This window comes from Drosophila montana, unplaced genomic scaffold (genome assembly GCF_035044405.1).
Source record: "Drosophila montana isolate Dmon_TW-CO22-7 unplaced genomic scaffold, ASM3504440v1 contig_2397_1, whole genome shotgun sequence".
NCBI classification, from domain to species: domain Eukaryota; kingdom Metazoa; phylum Arthropoda; class Insecta; order Diptera; family Drosophilidae; genus Drosophila; species Drosophila montana.
This window is the reverse complement of record NW_026997278.1, coordinates 1,247,707-1,262,080: the sequence shown is the minus strand read 5'-3', so window position 1 is coordinate 1,262,080 and position 14,374 is coordinate 1,247,707.

The window sequence follows — 14,374 nt, the reverse complement described above, 5'->3', positions numbered from 1 at the left end:
TTCATAAAATAATTAGCTTCCTTCTTCTCTTAATATATATAAATTGAATTTAGTTGTTTTTTCCTTTTTTCCTTTTAATCAAAATATATTTAGTGAAAAGCCCCTTTTTTCTTTTTCTTGCTTTATATTGATCGAAATATGGGTGAAAATCGAAATAGGAAATTTTCTTAGCCAATTATGACTAGTTTTTTAGAGATAATTGAATTTGAATCGTTCTCTTTTTTCATAAAATAATTAGCGTCCTTCTTCTCTTAATATATATAAATTGAATTTAGTTGTTTTTTCCTTTTTTCCTTTTAATCAAAATATATTTAGTGAAAAGCCCCTTTTTTCTTTTTCTTGCTTTATATTGATCGAAATATGGGTGAAAATCGAAATAGGAAATTTTCTTAGCCAATTATGACTAGTTTTTTAGAGATAATTGAATTTGAATCGTTCTCTTTTTTCATAAAATAATTAGCTTCCTTCTTCTCTTAATATATATAAATTGAATTTAGTTGTTTTTTCCTTTTTTCCTTTTAATCAAAATATATTTAGTGAAAAGCCCCTTTTTTCTTTTTCTTGCTTTATATTGATCGAAATATGGGTGAAAATCGAAATAGGAAATTTTCTTAGCCAATTATGACTAGTTTTTTAGAGATAATTGAATTTGAATCGTTCTCTTTTTTCATAAAATAATTAGCTTCCTTCTTCTCTTAATATATATAAATTGAATTTAGTTGTTTTTTCCTTTTTTCCTTTTAATCAAAATATATTTAGTGAAAAGCCCCTTTTTTCTTTTTCTTGCTTTATATTGATCGAAATATGGGTGAAAATCGAAATAGGAAATTTTCTTAGCCAATTATGACTAGTTTTTTAGAGATAATTGAATTTGAATCGTTCTCTTTTTTCATAAAATAATTAGCTTCCTTCTTCTCTTAATATATATAAATTGAATTGAGTTGTTTTTTCCTTTTTTCCTTTTAATCAAAATATATTTAGTGAAAAGCCCCTTATATCTTTTTCGCACATTCTCTTGATGCCGATATGCCTAAAAATAGTTGTAGGCAATTTTCCTTCCCGGTTTTTTATTATTGAAATTGAATATTAAATGAAAGTAGAGCATTGAAGTAGAAATTCAATACTTAAGTTTTAACAAAATTGTTTAATTCTTATTATTGGCAAACAATGTTTACTTTCGACTGTTGCATTTTTTTTATCTACTGTTGAATTGTTTCACTCAACGGTTGACAATGTAAAGAACAGCAGATATTTTGCAGTACGAACGCAAAAAAGCGGCTCTGTTAGAACGAACTTGTGAGTCCGTTAACGATAACAGATGCTCTGCTGGAATGCACTTGCAAGTCTGTTAACGATAACAGAGGCACTGCTAAAACCATATGAACTGTAAATAACAGCAGCTTTTTTGCAGTACGAACGCAAAAAAGAGGCTCTGTTAGAAGGGTCTGTTAACGATAACAGAGGCACTGTTAAAGTCATCATATGCTCCGTTAATACCAGATAGCAGCTGTTAATTTGTGAATCAACTCTGGAATCTGTTAAAAAATTCAAATAAGCCCGCCAAGCACTAAGTTACCATGTTGAATTAAGAATTATTTGTAAAATATTATTATGTTTTTGTATAAACCTCACATAATTGTTAAACATTGAGATTTGCATGTTTTTTAAAAATTGTTTTTGTACATGCCAGTTATTGTCATCTAGTGCGTATCACAGTCGGACCTATTTTTGTTCCAGTTATGTTTCTTATATTGTATTATGAACTAGTTATAAGCAATGAAAATACAATAAAATACGACTGCTAATCACTCTTTACCGAAACTAATTAATTTTTCTCTTCTATATTAAAAACAATTATATATCCTTTTTTCTCTTTATCCAATTGATCAATACTGCCTCTCCTCCCGCCAATATTAGCAGCAACTTTATCATTACATTGCCTACACTAGGTTAACGATCAAACTGATCTCTCACCGTATACATGTACAATTCTAAGTGTTATTAACACATTCATTCAGCTACATATTGTGTTCTGGTCTTAGTATCTGCATCCTTTTATTCATTTGTTAGCCTTCTGCTAGCCCATATTTAACATTCAAAAATATAGATTAGTTATACGCACGAGTGCTAATTTGTAAACCAGGCTGCTCCTGGCCAACAATTGTTTGCATCGTAAGCTTTTAAAACTTATCTGAAATTAAACATGCAAGGTATAATGTTTTTGTGCGAAAGTTACAGACAGAAGGACGCATTTATGACCCTTTTAATTATATATGTATATTCTTGATCAACATAAATAGCCAAGTCAATCTAGTCACGCCCGTCTGTCCGTATGTATAAACGCACCGATTTCAGAATAAATAAAAGCTAGAGACTTCATATTTTAAAAATAGGTGCTGCAGTAAGAGTGCCGCGCAGTAAAAGTTTGTTTCCGATAATCAATAATGTATTTTGAGCAAAAATACAGTTCTGTTGTACTCATGAGTGTTACTTTGCAAACCAGCCTGCTACTGGCCAACAATTGTTTGTATCGTAAGCTTTTTAACTTTTTCTGAAATAAAACAAGCAAGGTATAATGTTTTTTGTGTGAGAGTTACAGGCAGAAGCACTTATTTCTGACCCCATTAATTATATATGTATATTCTTGATAAACATAAATAGCCAAGTCGATCTAGTCGTGTCCGTCTGTCCGCATGTTTGAACGCATAGTTTTCAGAATCTATAAGAGCTAGAGATCTGATATTTTGAAAATAGTTGCTGCACTAAAAATACAGTTCAGTTATGCGCATGAGTGCTAATTTGCAAGCCAGCCTGCAACTGGCCAACAATTGTTTGAATCGTAAGCTTTTAAACCTTTTCTGAAATGAAGCATGCATTATACTTTATTATAGAATTTCTATCTCAAAGTACGATGAATTGGCTGTCCGTTTTTATACCTTAACATAAGTAAAACTGGTTAACAAGGGTATAATGATTTTGTGCGAAAGTTACAGGCAGAAGGACGCATTTCTGACCTAATTAAGTATATATGTATGCATATTCTTGATCAGTATAAATAGCCAAGTAGATCAAGTGATGTCCGTCCGTCGTATGTATAAACGCATCAATTTCAAAATCGATAACAGCTAGAAACTTAAAATTTTGAACATATGTGCCGCAGTAAGAGTGCCGCGCAGTAAGAATTTGTTTCTGATAATCAGTAATGCATTTAGAGCAAATCTCTTAGGATTTAAGAGCTAGAGTCACAAAATTTCAAATGTATTTTCTAGAATACTATATACAGATCTATTGATAGTTGGATGGTCAATAAATCGGACAGGTACGCTGCACCTTTGAAAGTTTTAAAACCGGTTTAAAGATTAACACCTGACTCATAAAGGTATATTTAATAAGTTTTAAACAAGCTATTTTTTGGAAAAGGCATACAAACCCGCCTTACAAATAATATAAAAAGGTGTACTACAAAACACAAAGTTTTTTCATATTATAAATCGAAAAAGGACCTCCCGTTTTTTTAAATGTTCTTACTAATATCAAGTCTTCTTAAAGTATCGTTCGCTGTTCATTGAAATATTTAAATGCAACTCTTGAAAATTTTACTCGTTGATTTAAATGCATAAATAATTAAATAAAAAAATGTTTAATCTGATGTCAGACTATTAGATTCTTATCAGCCCGATTGCCCTTTTTATTGCTTGTTATCAAATAAATACATTTAAATACTGGTACATATTGGTATATAAGTATATTCCTTTGAAACAATTATTAAATATAATCTTTACGTTTTCAAGTTCCTTCTTTAACGATTATCCGGCATTAAAATGGTTTTACAATATATATTATTTACTGTTACAAACAGTGCACAAGAAATACATTTCATGCTTCCTATTTTGTGAAATTATTACGAGCTCGTGATGCTGTGGAGACAAGCCAGTTAGCATGGTTTTTATTTTTATTATGGTGCAGTGCATCTGCAATATGATAAGAGTAAGCTTAGTTTTAATATATTTCATTTATAGTCACCTACATATTAAGCCGCTTTCACCGGCACCATATGTGCAAAGACAGGACTATATGCGTAATCCGTGTTAGGCACTACTGGATCACACGCTGAAAAAAATAAATTTGCTTATTAACATTAAGCTGTAGTTATATGCTAACTATATACAAAGGGAATACAAGCAATTAGAAACACAGAAGTCAGGTGTACTTAATTACAAAAGCTCCTGTAGAAGTTAATATAATATTTTTTTTTGTTACCACGCCTTGAATTCCTAAACCATAAATACGCCCCAGGTATTTAAAAATGCATTTATGCATACAAACATAAATGTGAGCCAAACTGCTTTTATGTATATAAATTCAACATAGAATTTCAAAGTGTAAGTGTAAGTAATTGAAAAACAATCTTTGGTGGACCAAAAATAACAGATCTTGAAAATTATAAGTTTCCTTAATCGAAGCATGCCATATATGAACGAATATACCTAAATATCCGAGATATGCTATATACATATATATATATAATATATATATATTGTATATTATACCAAACTTGATGCATCTAATTCTCATAGTTTCTGAGATCGCGCTTTCATACAGATGGACCGACAGAAAGATAGACAAACGTACAGTCCTGGATTTATTGATTTATCAGTTTGGGTATATTATGCCGCTTATATATATATATATATACTGTTTTATACATGTGCAAATCTTTATAATTATTTTTTCTCATAACACTAGGTTAAAGGAATAGTCAGTTTAATAAGGAAGAAATTTCATTATTTTATTCACAATTGTGTGTGCATATGTAAGCAAGTGACTGTGGGTCGATAATTTTAAAAGCAGTATTCAGATTCCTCAAAGTAGTCATGTCTGTGCGGGCATCAACATGACGGCCCAGTCCCTGTTTCTATTCCGCACCCCCGCCATTGCTTCTGTATCTGCCACCCTCACTCTTTTGTTAATGGTTTACGAGCAACCGAATGGTCGTGCGCAGCTATCAGACGTTGACTCGGACTCGGACTCGGGCGGTGGCCTTGGCAGGGGCGTTGGAATGGTGTTCCTTTTGTTGCTGCTTCTGCCTGCCTCTTCTTCTGGTGGTGAGTATTCGTACTCTGGAAGAAACAAGATGGTTGGCCGAGCGTAGGACTCGCAAAAACATACATAAGCATGCACACAAATATAATTGTGAAGCGTCCATTTCGCTGTGCACCCTCTTCATTCACCCGAGTTTGGTGATTTGAAAAAGGAAAAAAAACAAGCAACAAGAAAAATGAAACAATCGGTGGAATTGCTTACCCAATAGCTATAGCTACACAAGCATTTTGATGTAGAGAAGTTTCTATAAAAATGGTAGAAATCGTAAAAGAAAATGTATGCTAGTCGTTTTTTTATATTAAAAAGTCCTACCAAAAGAAAGTTGCGTAAATAAAACCTTTGCGATTGCTTTTCATGAATAATGCTTTCTAATGTGTTTAATTGTATGTGATTAAAACAAGTAGACAAATGTGCCTTAGTACCTTTAAATTATCAGCTTTGTTTAAATAATATCCTAATTAAACTTCTTAAAATATCGCAAGTAAATATGATAGTTCTATTGTTATTCTTCATAAGCTTCCTCTCAATGGACAATTTTTTACGACTAATCATATGGAAGGGCTTTTATAAAGTAGTTTAAGTTAGTAAAAAAGAATATTTGTATACCCTGAACCAGTATCAAATGGTAAAAATTGGGTATAATAAATTACTTTAAGTTAGTAGAAAAGAATATTTGTATATCCTGAACCAATATCAAATGGTAAATTGGGTTCAAAAGTCTTGTGCAAATGCATGTAACAGGCAGAAGGGAGTACTTCTTACCCGAAATCAAGCCATGTCCGTCTGCCTGTCCGTATGACTGAATGCATAGTACCTGTGCTGTATGAGTTTAATTCTCATAACTTGCAACATTTCCATTAAATCGACATAGATCCAAATTTTGTTCATTTAACATTTTCGGAGCTTATAAGGGCTAGGCACACCACATTTTTAATGTAGTCTGTCGTATAGTATACACACATCTTGATCTTCTCACTTTTTGGATTCATCGTCCGTTATCGCCAAATTTTTAAAAAAACAAATTAGACATTAGTCTTGGGCTTTGGTATTTACACACACTTAGATGCCATATTTATACCCTACAAATTTTATATAGTTCGGATAAACAACCAAAGTAAATGACGAAAGTTTTACCAATTGCATCTCCCGGCCAGGCATTCACGACTGTTTGCACTGCTTATTTAAGGTACTTGATTTAAAATTTAAATAAATCTTAATTTTTCTTCAATTTTTATTTTTTAAATATTAGTCCAATTAAATTATGATGGATGGTCAATATTAAATTGTATTACAGAAAAATATGTAAAAGTAATAAAAAAGTTAATTTATGATAATGTTCAAATCTTTGCCTTTAAACCACAAGCCAATTATCACCATTAAGCTTTTATAAAGATACTTGCAATCTAGCTTTACCGGTATTAATCTATTTAACTGCTTCTATTAAAGCCTTATAATTAGTTTGACTGATTCCGAAGATATAATTAGTTTGACTGATCCCGAAGATTTCGAAATATTTACCGACTGCAACAAAGAGAGGGACTCTGCATAATATCATCAAAATTCACGCAAAAAATTACCGAATGCAACAAAGAGAGGGATCTTTGCATAATATCATTAAAATTCACTTAAAAAATTCTTTTCCTAACTAAGAAAATCGCTATTAAATAAAAATTGTTCCACATTTAAATTAAAAATGTTCTCAACAAAATAAAATTTTTGTCTTGTTCAGAAAGAAAAGACTGTTTATTAACCATTTTTATATATTTTCCCGAAACGTGTTAATCGAATGTTGAATATTTATGAAAAATTAGAGGGTTAGGAGATATTTCCTCCCATGCGTGTTATAAAGCACAATATATTCGAAAATATTATGTCTTACTTTTTACTTCTTTTCGAGTTTTTATCTTATTATATATGTATGCACAAACGAATCAAAATTATTTATATCCATATAGAAATTTATGTTTATGTTTATTTATAAATATATATTTATACTTTAACAGTTTGTATTTTCTATTAACATCCAGTTGTTGCACAGTGTTTTTCGTTTTTTTTTTGCGTTTACTTGGTTAAGCTCAGAGCTTTAACTTTTCCCATATGTTCGACTTCAGTGTTGAAATCAGAATGAGTCGCTTGGTCACATAGCGGTTACACAATGTTTTTGCTTTCAGTCAAAATCCACATTTATGCTTACATTCGCTTTCACATGCTCAACCGACGTCGCATGTGTGCCATGCGAGGATGATGAGACGAGAAAGCGCTCTCGCACTCTCAACTGTGTTATGTATGGGCTTGTGAGGGTTACTGGGGAGTCACAACAATGAAACATTTAAATGGAAAGGGTCTCTAAAAGTGAATTACTTTGAGAACCAGTGGCCGGCACTCAATTTACTTGAATACACATATGCAGGACTTGATCCGACCGGTTTGACCAGTTTGTTTTCGGCAATCAGCAATCGGCCTCGTCCTCGGCCACGGCTCTCTTCCATATTACTGAAGGCCGATAGTATGCAAATTTAAATGACTCCCTACAACTGACCTATGCAGGGCAGAAAAGGACAACTCCAATGCCAACCCCCTTCGATCGTACTTCCCAATAGTCTGCAGCGCTTAAACATTAGTGCAGTGGCCGTTAGCTCTACTGATATGTAATGTGGCAAAACTAATTTGAATACTCGCCGCGGCAGTTTTTTCCGGATCGGAACCCAATGTCCTGTCATTGTCCTGCGCGTAAGCATACCCTACCCCAACCCCTGCCAGATACCGGTCCAACTATGACGGCGATGACAGTTACCATAGGAAATCGTGAGAAAACCAGTTTTCCAGGTGTGCCCTTGCCTTGCCGTTGCCGTTGGCCGCCCAGTGGGCCAGAAATGTCCGGTCGGTCACCAACACCAACTTAACAGGCAACGCAGCTACTTCAAAGACCTCCTCACATCTTGCTTAAATTGCAATGCAATCCATTTGCTTGCTTATATGAAGGGTTAACCGAGGGGTTTGAATGTCTTGAAGGGTGCCCAGTACCTCAGCTAATATTGATTTACATAAATGTGTGCATGTATAGATATGTGGTTATTTGGTGAGGCAGGCAAATATTGCGTAGCAAAGATAGTTATGTTAGTTATAGCTAGTGTTTTGTGCAAACTCGTCTTTCAATTTAAAAGCATTTTTATTTCAAAACTTTGCAGAGGTCCGTCTGCGTCGTATTTGGGCACATTTCTAATGTTTTACATATTTTACATGTTTTACATAAATTTTTTGAAAAAATCGTGTGGTAATATGAATTAACCCAGTTGCAAACATTTATGCATGCGTTCAAATTTTACTATAGAACTGCAATTGTATTAATTGTAATAAATATTGTGTGATCTCCTGTTCAGTGCAAATTTAAGCACAGCAGTCGTATCTTTTTTAATTTCTTGTATTTAATTTAGCGCATAACGCGAGCGGCCTTTGGTTTTGGTAGCAGAAGGTTCAGGGTATGAACCTGAGTTTAAAATGTTAATTTTCAGGATACACAATACGTTTTTTCAAGAAACCTGATGTTTGGGTTATGTTTAAGTAAAACTAAATATTTAACCAATATGTAAAAATAAAAATATTTAGCTTGAATGGAATATTAGACCTCAGTCGAACATAAATTTTTTGAAAAAATCGTGTGGTAATATGAATTAACCCAGTTGCAAACATTTATGCATGCGTTCAAATTTTACTATAGAACTGCAATTGTATTAGTTGTAATAAATTTTGTGTGATTTCCTGTTTGGTGCATTAATAGAACTGCAATTGTATTAATTGTAATAAATATTGTGTGATCTCCTGTTCAGTGCAAATTTAAGCACAGCAGTCGTATCTTTTTTAATTTCTTGTATTTAATTTAGCGCATAACGCGAGCGGCCTTTGGTTTTGGTAGCAGAAGGTTCAGGGTATGAACCTGAATTTAAAATGTTAATTTTCAGGATACTCAATACGTTTTTTCAAGAAACCTGATGTTTGGGTTATGTTTAAGTAAAACTAAATATTTAACCAATATGTAAAAATAAAAATGTTTAGCTTGATTGGAATATTGGACCTCAGTCGAAGAATTTTGTAGCTTGCTTAAATGTGTGTTGCCTTTACATATAAATAATAGCATTCATTCGGGTTTAACTACTAAGCTGAAGGTCACAGTCGACAGCGCTATTAAATTTATAAAAAAAACAGGTCAAGAGGCTTACTAGTGATATCCGTTGTGTATTATCGTAAGTAGCGTATGAAACTAAGTATGTGCGTTGAACAATTTTTGAACAGGGAATTTTATTTCATGACTGTGTTATCCATTTTATGATTACACATAAAGTTTTCCCCAAATTTAGCTTTCTTTTCACAGAGTGACAAACATAAAGCTTAGTTTTTCTGCGTGACTGTACTTGCTACACCATTGCCATTGAATTTGTGCGGGCCGCTGCCCCATACCCCATTCCACAACTCTTTGTTCCAACCCACACCATCAATTTCAGCACTGCCATCGCCATCGCCATAGTCATTGCCATCGTACCACCACCCTGGCCCGGCCGAAGCGGGTGATTTAAAAATTTAATGCCCCGCGGCTATTAATGGTTGAAAATGCTTGCGTAATAAAACAAAACGACGGTGTAGGTGGTGGGTGGTAGTGGTCGGTATGCGCAGGACGCGGGATGCAAGACGCAGCGCCATCTAAAAACCGACCGACCGCCTAAAACTGGAACGCACAAAAAGTGACAAGAAGGGAAGCAAGAAAAATCAAAAGAAGAAATAAATATGGCGCGCTTTTGCAAAATAAGAAATTTTAAATTCAAATATTGATGATGATGATGATGATGATGACGCCTGTGACTACGAACGACGCCTTATTGTGTACCTCCTTCTCTTAAACCCACTATCGTTGACGCCCAGCCTAAGATCCTTTCGGCGCAGTTCAGAGCAACTCGTCGATGGCGTTCGGCCATAAGGCAGTGAAACACCAATTTTTCTTTGGCTTCCAAGCTGGCCCCTGCGTTTTTTGCGCTGTTGACGGTATGGAGTCAGTTGACTCTGAACCACTGTCGGCCGTCCTGGATTGAGTCCTGACAGAGTGGGTTGGGCGGTAGGAAGATGTTGAATTGCTCTCCTTACGATGCGGATTGTGCTTTGTATCTAACCTAGCAATGGGGCTGTCGTCGCTGGTGGTTGGTTTTCTTATTTATTTAAATTCTTTTTCTCTTTTTTTACAATCTACACGAGGAGGAGGTCGAGACCGAAGCCGGGTCAATACACAGAATTAATAGGAAAAAATTTCTTGACAGTACAAGAAACAGAAATAATTCATTTGAGTTTTTATTCCAAATGCGTATTTGTGTGTTATATAAGATAATATTTAAAAATCTTTACTGAATCAGGAAAATCGATATCGTCATGTGTCACATTGTCGGCCTTGGAATTTCACATTTTTTAATAGCTATGTAATATAAAATACAACGTTAGACGTTGAGTTTAAGATAGAACAGGTAAGGTTACATTTTCCACGAGCGGGAAATAGGTGTAAAATTAATCTATAATATATGGAAAAATGTGTAAAATTAATCTATAAGCTATGTTTATAGAACACAACACATCAAATTTACAATTGAACTAGCAAACAAAGGGAATTTCAATTTTTAGATTCTATAGTTAACAGACTTGACAACTCACGCAAAATGTATATATATATATTTATATAGTTTAACATATATATATAATTATATAACATATATAGATATATTTATATATATATGTGAAGTGAGCTTTTTTTTAAAATAAGAGTTTTCGAATTACTTTTACTCGATATTTGTGAATTAAAGAAATCAAAAATATAGGTTCATAACTTAAAAAATATAATGACTTAATAATAAAAATACATAACTCAAATAAAAGTTAAAATTTAAGGAAGTTTCTCTGGGCAACATAAAAAATTAATAAATAATTAGAAAAGTGGAAAATGTATTTTAAAACTTTTAACAGTTACGGACCCTAGTACAAACACATGCTATTGATCTGGGTGTCGACTTAAGTAGATAATTATAGCATGGCCAGTCTTTTCGTCCGTAAAGTACGATCCTGCGATCCTGTTAGCAGCAAGGCTGTAAGCCTTTTTTGAGACATTTTTAATATTTATACCCTAAACCCATTGAATTTGGGTAAGAAGGGGTGTACTGTTGTTGTTCAAATGTATGATTGATAAAATATTTATATTCTTGACCGTATGTATGCCGTCCGTCTGTCGGTCACTCTGTCCGTATGTATAAACACGTCGATCTTAGAACCCAAAGGAACTAGATACTTTAAATTTGGAACGTATGTTTTTAAGCATAACTCGTAGGTTTTAAAAGCTAGAGGAACTAAATTTGACATGTAGCTTCTTGAATATTATATATATAGCAAGTATATATAAATACTATCGCCACCACACCGCCTCCAGCCCATGACTATAACTCAAACAAATAAACCAATTGGAACTACCCACCAATTGAAGTCACAATTTTATCGCAATACAATTTTTGAGATTATACGAATACGAATAGCATAAATTGCAAGAATTTCTGTGAGAATTTCTGTATATACATATGTACACACATGCTTTCACACACCTCATTATTGAATTCGATAAACAGCATTATTATTGTATTGTTTTCTATCCAACGTTTATGTGTTGTTAGAAGACGGTTCAGGATATCCCCTAGTCGGGAACTCGCGTTTTGAAACTTATTTATGACTACATCTAATACCTGATTCAACTTTAATTAAAAATGTGACGTATTGAAATTAAACTATTTAATTAATAATAATAAATACAAATGAATACTATATGTATTAAAATTTGTATAGTATTGTTAAAACGGTTAACCATTATATTTTAAACGGAATTGGTTGCAGACTATGTTTGAAAAATATTTCGAACTGGGAAAATTTAGGGTATATGTGTTTTAGGCTGTTAACCTAACAATTAAAACATTTGATACTAAGCTTGGTTTTGTATTTTTTTCGCGTATGTTTACATAAGAATATCATTTTAAGATTCTACTGCCAAGTCCCTCTCGCCATTGTAAACACTATCAAAATTTCACAGTTTAAATGTCATACTTCTAAGTCACAGTTTTTGAGTCAGATCTTTTGGTTTTTTGGATTACGGCTGGCATTCTTTTTTCTGTCCCTATAGGCTTTTCCCCTCGTATATGAAGCTGTTATTGCAGCAGGAACAGAGTATGGCGAATCCGTTACTTGCTCTATTTTTTCAGAAACCCATTACGCATTCCTTTTAACTCTTTAACTTCATTAAGCGCTTCAATTTTGAAAAGTAATACATTTTTGACGTTTCGTTTATGTGCTTTCAACTCGTTACAAATTTCATGATAAAACTACAATAACCTCTGGAAGAGTATAGTAAATTATCCATTGCCGTGTTACAGTTACATACTTGTTTGTAACTCTCGGTGTCGCCCAATATTAACATACATTTTTTCGTGAGCTTTCAGATTTCCCCATCTTCTCCTGCAAATCACGGATTGTCAATGAGGGGAAAAGAGAAAATTTCCTTGGACATTAGTAAATCAGAAAAAGAGAATATATAATGTAAAGTACCTAAGATACTTACTCTCAATAACGAGAAAACTACCCTTTCATATAAATACCTAAATATATCCCTTTCTGCAAACATATACCGGTAGATGGCAGGAGCAGCGTTAAAATCGTAAACAGTGGCGCCACCTGGCATCTGACATCTGAGAAAGAGAGACAGCAGTTGTCCCAAATGTCCGTCGATGATTGGAATGGTGCACAAAATATTAAAGCATACCTTTAAGCTTGGAAAAAAAAAGCATAATAGATCTAGAGTTAGAAAAAATTTAAAAATTATCTTAAAAGGGATTGAACTCTAAAAACACATCGGTGCGCAACAAATTATTACTCAGTTGACGCAGGTCTCTGGTCAATTCACGAAATATGTAGATGACCATTTTTCCGTAACGGTCAAAACAGAAGAACACTCCAAACTAGCAAACAAAGTTAATTTCAATTTTTAGACTCTATAGTTAACAGACTTGATAACTCACGCAAAATAAAGTTGTATAAAAAACTCAAATATGGATGAATACTTTAATTTAACTCAAACCAGCCAAGAAGTATAATAATAAATTTTGGACTAGTATACCACAAAGAAATTGGGCACGCAGTGAAAAATCTTTAGATGAAAAACGACTAACCCATAATATAATTAAAACTTTATTAAAAAGAAAAAATTTAGAACATAAAAGCCAGCAGAACCTACTAATATATATATTCTTGATCAGCATCAACAGCAAAGGTTATGTTGCCATGTCCGTCTGTTTGTTTCTCTGGTAATCTCTCAGTTTTGAATTTTCACTATGCTCCTTATAGCCTAATTCCTGTATCAACGTTTCTAACATTTTTTTTGCGAATGTGAACAACTGTGACAACTGACACTTGCTAATGGAATCGCAGAATGTAAAGTTTGTGGGAGTAGCAAATGTGGAGCATAGTGGAAACAGGCTATTAGATAAATAAAATATATTATCGACATCGTTTATCATTTAGCAGTAATAGGAACGATCGCCCGCAAGCTAAGTTCTGGTAAGAGAAACATGTTTTTTTCAAGATATCTTGGTAATTTTTTTGTTTCACTAAGCTAGCAATATCGGACAACTATATCATATAGCTGCCAAAGGAAAAATCGGTCAAAATGAAGGTTTTTGTGTGGAAAACTGTTTTGTTTTTTAAGATATCTTGACCAAACTTGGGATGCATTAGTTATGCTTTGTTCCTCTTATATGTGCATAATTTGATCAACATCGGAGATCTTCATCCTATAGCTGCCATTTATCAATTCACAAAATATGTAGATGACCATTTTTCCGTAACGGTCAAAACAGAAGAACACTCCAAACTAGCAAACAAAGTTAATTTCAATTTTTAGACTCTATAGTTAACAGACTTGACAACTCACGCAAAATCAAGTTGTATAAAAAACTCAAATATGGATCAATACTTTAATTTAACTCAAACCAGCCAAGAAGTATAATAATAAATTTTGGACTAGTATACCACAAAGAAATTGGGCACGCAGTAAAAAATCTTTCGATGAAAAACGACTTACCACATAATATAATTAAAACTTTATTAAAAAGAAAAAATTTAGAACATAAAAGCCAGCAGAACCTACTCATATATATATTCTTGATCAGCATCAACAGCAAAGGTTATGTTGCCATGTCCGTCTGTT